Source organism: Podarcis vaucheri, assembly GCF_965113315.1.
Source record: "Podarcis vaucheri genome assembly, chromosome: 11".
Lineage (NCBI taxonomy): Eukaryota > Metazoa > Chordata > Lepidosauria > Squamata > Lacertidae > Podarcis > Podarcis vaucheri.
Window position 1 is genome coordinate 50978144 of NC_138749.1, and position 8954 is coordinate 50987097.

The 8954-nt window shown below is 46.6% G+C and overlaps 1 long non-coding RNA gene across 1 annotated transcript; it reads right to left on the minus strand.

Annotated features, from left to right (window-relative positions):
* Positions 1-4328: 4328 nt before the first annotated feature.
* On the minus strand, positions 4329-6281 carry LOC309514511. The gene is made up of 2 exons (XR_014212028.1): positions 6167-6281; positions 4329-4641 (listed from the first exon to the last, which is right to left on the minus strand). It is a non-coding gene; the product is annotated as an uncharacterized lncRNA (long non-coding RNA).
* Positions 6282-8954: the final 2673 nt, after the last annotated feature.

The window sequence follows — 8954 nt, forward strand, 5'->3', positions numbered from 1 at the left end:
ATGACTAAGCCGCTTCTGGCGAACCAGAGCAGCACACAGAAACGCTGTTTACCTTCCCGCCAAAGTGGTACCTATTTATCTACTTGCACTTGCCGTGCTTTTGAACTGCTAGGTGGGCAGGAGCAGGGACCGAACAACGGGAGCTCACCCCTGTCGCGGGGATTCGAACTGTCGATCTTCCGATCGGCAAGTCCTAGGCTCTGTGGTTTAGACCACAGCGCCACCCGCGTCCCTTATCCCTGTTCTAGAACATCTCTATAAGATTACTGTCCAACTTGCCATGCAGATATAACAAGGTCTGGATTCAAAGATTCTATGTATGGCTTGAGCTCCCTCCACTATCTAGGAAAGAAGAGCTCAAATGCAAAGCCAGATGTGAGCCAGTGTGGTGTAGTGGTTAAGAGCGGTAGTCTCGTAATCTGGGGAACCGGGTTCGCGTCTCCGCTCCTCCACATGCAGCTGCTGGGTGACCTTGGACCAGTCACACTTCCTTGAAGTCTCTCAGCCCCACTCACTTCACAGAGTGTTTGTTGTGGGGGAGGAAGGGAAAGAAGAATGTTAGCCGCTTTGAGACTCCTTAAAGGGAGTGAAAGGCGGGATATCAAATCCAAACTCTTCTTCTTCTTCTTGTGGGGGTTTTGTGATACATAGCCAGTCTCTCTTTATGAATGAAGTGCAAAGTAACCTGCCCACCTCAGCGGGGATCTGAATTTGTGCTCAACCTTTATACTGTGGGTGTGCATGCCCACCCCAATCTGATTTGAGGCTTAATCGAGCACTTTGGAGCACCCCTGGATGATCCAGGTTCGACCCAGATTGGTCCCTGAACCAATTCAAGGTTGCACAAATGGGAGGAGGTGGAGCAGAAGGATTCATGCCTCTCATTCTCTCCACCCCTCACGACCAGGGCTTTTTTACCAGCTGGAACTCATCAGAACTCAGTTCCAGGACCTCTCAGTTGGGCGCCATTGCCATTATAAGAGAACAAGGGAGATGTTCGTGGTGAGTTCTGGCACCTCTTTTCCTAGAAAAATCGCACTGCTCACAACCGTATGTTTCATCAAGGTTTTTCAAACCAGATCTGGTGTGGAACCCTACTGGAAATGGTGTATGGAGACCTGTTTTCTATGAAGGAGCATACTCCAACTAGGGATAGCTTTGCTTAGAAAGATGATAAGGTAAAGGGAAAAGGTAAAGGACCCCTGGACAGTTAAGTCCAGTCAAAGGCGACTATGGGGTTGTGGCACTCATCTTGCTTTCAGGCCAAGGGAGCCGGCGTTTGTCCACAGACAGCTTTCCGGGTCGTGTGGTCAGCATGACTTCTGGTGCAACGGAACACTGTGACGGAAACCAGAGCGCATGGAAATGCTGTTTGCCTTCCTGCCACCGCGGTACCTATTGATCTACTTGCACGGAATGTCATATATCACATATCAAAACACTTGAAAACAAATTCAAGTGCTCCCTTCCTCCCCCAGTAAAGTTATGTTGGGATCACTGGTCAAGCATTCAGGTGGAACCAGTCCCTCTTCTCCCTCACAAATGCTTGCTGTACCTACAGGTTCACAAACAATGTGTTCCAGCTGCTGACTATTGAACATTATTCTTTCTGTACGTCTCCCCTTGTTCTCAATGGGCTGCTTTCAGGCAGCTATAGGATGCCTTCCACACCCTGTTCTGTACAGCCGGGAGGGATGCCCATCCCATAACCACCCACAGTGACCTGGCTGCTCCTTCGTGGAATTGAAAACACTCTTGTTTCAGACAGGCTGTTCAATCCTGGCAAGTTCTGTATAGCTACACAGCACAGAATAGGTGTCATAAGTAAGGCCCTGCTAGAATGACTGGCTGTCAGCCCCACATGTATATCTTTCCATTTAGGAAGCTATTTCATCCTGGACGATGCTCAACAAAATCTTTGATATTTACAATTGCATTGCTTCTTTGTTGCTAGGGAGTGGCAGGTAGGAATTGCTTTCTCACATCCTAGTATGATGTGGCTTTGACTGGAGTCAGTATGTGGCAGGGGACAGAGAGCTTGCCAGGCTTGAGGGCAATGGCCCTTCCTCTCCCTGCTCACTCTGCTTTTCTGGGCTGTAAGGAATGGATACGGTTGCCAAGGGGTACTAGGCACTCAGCTGGGGGCAGGAGGGAGAGCAGTAACGAGGGATGCTGTGATGCTACCTGGGAGAGCTGGCCTATCAGGCAAAATAGAACTGATGGGTTGGTCAGAGGGACTACCGTGGGGAGGTCAAAAGAGCTTTTTGGTCCACACAGGGGCCAAGCAATTGGTTCATGTGCCAATCCTAATTAGTTCAGGGGTGTCTGAGTGCAAGGGGCCCTTATCACCTTGTCTACTGTGTGTCAGGATGCTGTCCTCAGCTCCCAGCTGGTTGCCCAGGAAATTATAAAGGCAAGGAAAAGTTTCTTCCCATCCTTTTTTATTCCAGTCTTTATAGAGAGAGGCTATAGAACCCAGCCACACTGAGAGCCAGTGTGGTGTAGTGGTTAAGAGCGGTAGTCTCGTAATCTGGGGAACCGGGTTCGCGTCTCCACTCCTCCACATGCAGCTGCTGGGTGACCTTGGGCTAGTCACACTTCTCTGAAGTCTCTCAGCCCCACTCACCTCACAGAGTGTTTGTTATGGGGGAGGAAGGGAAAGGAGAATGTTAGCCGCTTTGAGACTCCTTAGGGTGGTGATAAAGAGGGATATCAAATCCAAACTCCTCTTCTTCTTCTTCATGGATAATGGCATTGTTCCAAGTGAATCTCCACACAAACCCGTCTCTCCCAATTCCTCATTCATCACTTCTACGGGTGCCACTAAGTGGCCTCTGTCTTTGAGCTCTTTGCTCTCCTACTTTTAAGGCTCGCCGGGTTCTGGGAGATGGAAGGTCTGGAATGCATTCCCTTGGTGGAAAGTGGTCAGGGGATGCATGTAGGTGAGGCCAAAGGACATCCATCAGGCAGAGGGCCTTCTCGGTAGTGGCACCCACACAGTGGAACGCCCTCTCATCAGATGTCAATGAGATAAATGACTATACAACGTTCAGAAGACATCTGAAGGCAGCCCTGTATAGGGAAGTTTTTAATGTTTGGTGTTTTATTATGCTTTTATATTTGTTGGAAGTCACCCAGATTGACTGGGGCAATCCAGTCAGATGGGCGGGGTACAAATAAAAATTATTGTTGTTGTTGTTGTTGTTAGCATTACACACACTTGGACCATTCATACACATCTAATCTCCAGGGCTCCAGTGGGAACTCACCGGAACTCAGAATGGGTGCCTTTCTAAGAGAACAAGGGTTCATAATGAGCATCTCTTTTCCTAGAAAATTAGTACCGCTCATCTCTCACACATGTACATATCACTTTATCAAACACAAACATAAGGTAAAGGTAAAGGTACCCCTGCCCGTACGGGCCAGTCTTGACAGACTCTGGGGTTTGTGCGCCCATCTCACATTTATTGGCCGGGGGCCAGCGCTGTCCGGAGACACTTCCGGGTCACGTGGCCAGCGTGACAAAGCTGCATCTGGCGAGCCAGCGCAGCACACGGAACGCCGTTTACCTTCCCGCTGGTAAGCGGTACCTATTTATCTACTTGCCCCCGGGGGTGCTTTCGAACTGCTAGGTTGGCAGGCGCTAGGACGAGCAGCGGGAGCGCACCCCGCCGCGGGGATTCGAACCGCCGACCTTTCGATCGGCAAGCCCTAGGCGCTGAGGCTTTAACCCACAGCGCCACCCGCGTCCCTAAAACACAAACATACTTGGCTACAAATGTGTGTATTTTTAATGTTTGCAAGCAATGAACCCACATAGAAGGGAAGGTGTCAGTCAGTAGTCATCTTGCTACATGGAAAATCACTTGATATGTGTTCTCAAATGAGGCTCTGACCTTACTGAAACCTTTGAAAGTAAACCTTTAGTTTAGCTGCTATCTCTCCCCTCCCAGATTCCTTTCCTCACTTTGTTAGTAGGGAACTACACAAGCCGAAAGAAAATTCCTACCATGATGTAAAGCTCTAATGAGTGCATCATTTTGTTTGGGGACTATTTTTAGAATTCAGAGTTCTGCAAAGAATGAGTCGCTGAATATCCAATGACTGTCTGGGCATGAGCCAGTCATTGAAAGGGTCTGGAGCCTCTCTGCACTGCTATTTTACATTAAAAATATTGATCTGTTAAGCGTCAAGGCTCTGTGTGCTTAAGGTGACAACTCACATTCTCTGGAAGAATGTGAGGACAGGAAACTAGGAAATGAGTCAGAAAATCACAGGCAAACCTCCTCTTGACATTTAAGGCATTGTGCCCCCCTTTCCCCCCAAAAAAAAATCTAGTCAGACAAAGAAACAGGAAATATGTTGGTGGGAGCTGCAAGGCACCAAGAATTCCTTCTTCATATAGTCATTCTTTCTGGCATTCTCTCTAAGCTATGTCAGGTATTGCTGAGGGGGAAAGATGAGGAAAGTCCTTGAAATGGAGGGAAATGCGAAGGGAGGAGTTAATTGGCTCGAGTTTTTCTTGGTGCAGTAAATATTCTGTCAGATTTTCAACTGGCTGCTTTGCCGTGCTTCAGAAATCCTTTAGGACAAGAACTAGATTCTGTGGCAAGGACTTGTGAAGAAAAACAGCGCCGGCTTGAAAAAATAAGGAGCCACTGTATTTTGGTACAGTGGTGCCTCGCAAGACGAAATTAATCCATTCCATGAGTCTCTTCGTCTTGCGGTTTTTTCGTCTTGCGAAGCACGGCTATTAGCGGCTATTAGCGGCTTAGCGGCTATTAACGGCTTTAAGAAAAAGGAAACAAACTCGCAAGAACTCGCAAGACGTTTCGTCTTGCGAAGCAAGCCCATAGGGAAATTCGTCTTGCGGAACGACTCAAAAAACGGAAAACTCTTTCATCTAGCGAGTTTTTCGTCTTGCGAGGCATTCGTCTTGCGGGACACCACTGTATTGCATAGAGACGGGTTGGAAAATAATCGCATTAGCTACATATGTTTTATCTTAAAGATCAGAGGGTATGGGGGAAGAAAGGGGCTCTAAGCCATACATGTTTTTAAAATCAGTGGACTGATTTCTTCATACCCTCCAACATTTCTCCAATGTCCCATTCCATCATGATAATTGTACTAATTATAGTCCACACACCTTACTGGGTTGCCGCAGCCACTCTGGGCAGCTTCCAACTTATATAAAAACCATAATAAAGCATTAAGCATTTTTAAAACTTCCCTATACAGGACTACCTTCAGATGGCTCGGGGGTCGGATAACTCCATACCCTCCGACACTTCTCCAATGAAAATAAAGATATCCTAAGGGAAAGTGGGGCGCAGGTGGCGCTGTGAGTTAAACCACAGAGCCTAGGACTTGCCGATCAGAAGGTCGGCGGTTCGAATCCCCATGATGGGGTGAGCTCCCCTTGCTTGGTCCCTGCTCCTGCCAACCTAGCAGTTCAAAAGCACCTCAAAGTGCAAGTAGATAAATAGGTAGCGCTCCGGCAGGAAGGTAAACGACGTTTCTGTGCACTGCTCTGGTTCGCCAGAAGCGGCTTAGTCATGCTGGCCACATGACCCGGCAGCTGTACGCCGGCTCTCTCGGCCAGTAAAGTGAGATGAGCGCTGCAACCCCAGAGTCGGTCATGACTGGACCTAATGGTCAGGGGTCCCTTTACCTTTACCTAAGGAAAAGTGGGACATTCCAGGATCAAATCAGAAACTGGGATGGCTTCTCTAAACTGGCGGTGTCCCTGGAAAATAAGGACACTTGGAGCGTCCGCTCACTTTCCCCTTGTTACCAGAATTTATGTAAAGGTTGGGGGGGTTGCCCCTCCAGCAGACATCATAACCTCCCCCCCACCAAAATCAACACAATCACTCCTGCAAATGTCCCCACAACTTACGAAAGTCATATAAAATCACTCCAGTATGAATTTGCACCGTTCCAACATTGTTGTGCTCAGGAAAGGAATGGCTACCAAGGTGTGGAGTCTGGGATGTGGGGAGCCATAATCCCTGAAACCTGAGATCATGTACACTCTTGCACAAGAGATAATCACTGGCATCCTGGCAGATGGGTGTCAGACAGGTAGCCATCCCACAGACAACAGCAGACCCTCCAAGAATGGATTGTGCTCCTGGTCAGGACAAAGAAGTGTGTTTACCTGACCGGAAAACCAGGAATTTGTAAATATTTCTATTGTATCACTTGATGGGTGTAAGGTGGGGGGCAAGGGAGGGTTGGGGGCAAACCTGATGAATAGGTTTTTGCCAGAAAACCCCTCCCTGTTTGTGACATACGTATGATGTATCTATGATGTATGCATGATGCTTCACCAAAGGTGTTGTGGGGAAAAGGGGAAACTTATAAAAGTAAAAACATCCTCTTGTTCTGGGCTTCTTCCATGTGGTGGGTGGAAGTCCTGTTGCAACAGTCTTTGAATAAAGATCAGGCCTACAGGCTGCTGTTTTGCTCCTATACTCCTGGCTGGTGTCTTTGGCAATCCAGGTGTTATGTACTAAGCTTGGATCCTAGAACAATAGGCAAGTAGGATCCTAGAATGCAACAACCTGATTGGCCTACAGGAGCAGCCCAATCAGACCCCAGGAGGAATTTAATCAACCTATTAGGCTGGTAGGATACTAGTATGCAACAACTGATTGGCCTGCAGCAGTAACCCAATCAGACTCCAGGAGGGAAACATAATCAACCAATCAGACATTACTCATTGTGTAAACAATGTATATAAAGCCGGAGGTTGGGGGGGGGGGAATTCAATCACTGTTCCTATGAGCTGAAATAAAGAGCATGAAATTCCTATATTTTACCAAGTGAGCCCAAGGATTTTCCTATAACACCCTTCGCATATGTCTTCTGGGGCACATGAAATGGCTGACAGGGCTATTAGTGGATTAAAAAGCTGTTGGTCATGAAAGAAAGAATAGATTAATGGATGAAACTATGTTTGTATACAAAAGTCCTGACTGCTGCAGTAGTCACAGAGAGAAGGAGGGAACGTGAACAAGAAACAGCCTCTCCAATGGCATCCACCTGAATAGCATTCTATGTTTCAAGGACTCCTTAATTTGAAAAGACGAAGAAAACACAAAGAAATGAAGAGTTCATCTTCCCGTCTTTGAAATGGCTGGCTGCTGCATGTTTAAAATGAAAGATTATTTCAAAGGGTATGAGGGGATTTAGAGAGAGGGAGAGAGATCAATCTAAACTCTGTGTTCCCTGCTTTTTCAAGCACTTAAAAAAAAATTATAGTCACCCACCCACTGGTTCCTAAGCCCTGTCCTTGACACGGCATGCACTTTGAAATATTAATTGTTCTTCTGAAACGCAATACCACCCAAGACAGTTGGAGGCAAAGGTGCTTGGGTGGCTACGGTGTGAGGCAGGTGATGATCTGAAAGAGGATGTTGCTGCGAAGGTTTCATATTTGCAGGGCCCTTTCTGCCCCTGTGCTCTGATAATTTGTGTCCATTGAAATTCTGCAGTGCATACATGTCAGTAGCTGGAGCACTCAGCACAAAGGGCATTCCTGGGTTGAGAGAACAATGCATTTTCTCTACACTAAAATAACACTGCCATGAGAGTGCCTAAATAAGACACTTGGTGACACAGGCAACTTTGTACTTTAACCTTTTGTACTAAGATTTTATTGGATACCACGCTTGGGAAACAAAACCAGCAGCAGCACAATCACACGCAGACGTAAATGCTCCTTGCTTAGATTTACATTATTCCAGCGTTGTTTTATTGTCCCGCACAGATTCCCCACCCCCTTTGAATGATGTCATGGGTTTTATGGAAAAGGCAAACAAAAATTATCTCTGACACTAATGGCTTTGCCTGCAGTTCCTATTGATCCTTTCCTTTTTATGCTTTTATCCTAGAAATCATTTGAACTTATCCGAGGGAGCAATTGAAGGCTTCCCTCCACATTACAGCATGGGCCCAGGCCACAATCCAAGCCAGAATTAGGCATGCATTAATCTTTTATGTTGGATGGGGTCCATGCCAGCACTCCAACAGATCACTTCCACGTCTGAGCATTTGTGCTGTGAGGCACTTAAAGTTTTGCGGGTTTTTTTAAAAAATTGATTAGGTGTCTTTTAACTAATGAATAAATCTGCACCATTGGTATTGTTGGGGTTTTTTTTTACTGGTGACTAGCCATTAAAAAAAATCAAAATAACACTGCAGAGACATCTGACAGACTGAAACAAAACAAACGTGTATCCATTAAGCGCTAACAAGCCACAGTGTCTTGTCATGACAAGATATGATAGAGTATTTGCTTATACTTTCCTAAAAGCGGCAGGAATTATTTGCCCAAGAACTGAGCAACATTGTGCGTCATAGACTGGTCTTTCCCTCCGATGAAGCATTCCATCTGCATTTACATATTATAACGAAAGGTGCTTTTTCCCCTTGTAGCAGGAACCCCCCACCCCAATCATTCTGTTTGCACAAACTTCACACACACTCACACTCACACACTACATACGCCCCATTTCTGTTATAAATTCATAGAAAATCAACCATACATCGGATTTGCACTGTTCCATTTTATTTTTACTCCATGTGACAAGGACTATCAAAGGGGGGTGGCTTGGTTTCTGGTCAGCCATAATCCCTTCAGCATACCAGCACATCCACAGGAGCCCTGCCCAGTTGCTATGTCAGCCTTGATAATCCCAGACAGAAGACAATCAAAATGACAAAGAACTTGCATATGGTAGTGGATTCAGCACGGACTGGAACAAAGGACAATAATCAGATTTTCCCTCTGGGGGCAGGAAACTGCAAACTCCCCTTTGTCACCTGGAAAGTACTCATGGGGAGGGGGAAAGGAGGAACCAGCCAGGTGACAGGACACTCAGGTTACCACCACAACTCCTCCCTCAACCCCTCCTTTCTGTAATGTATGCATGATGTCAACC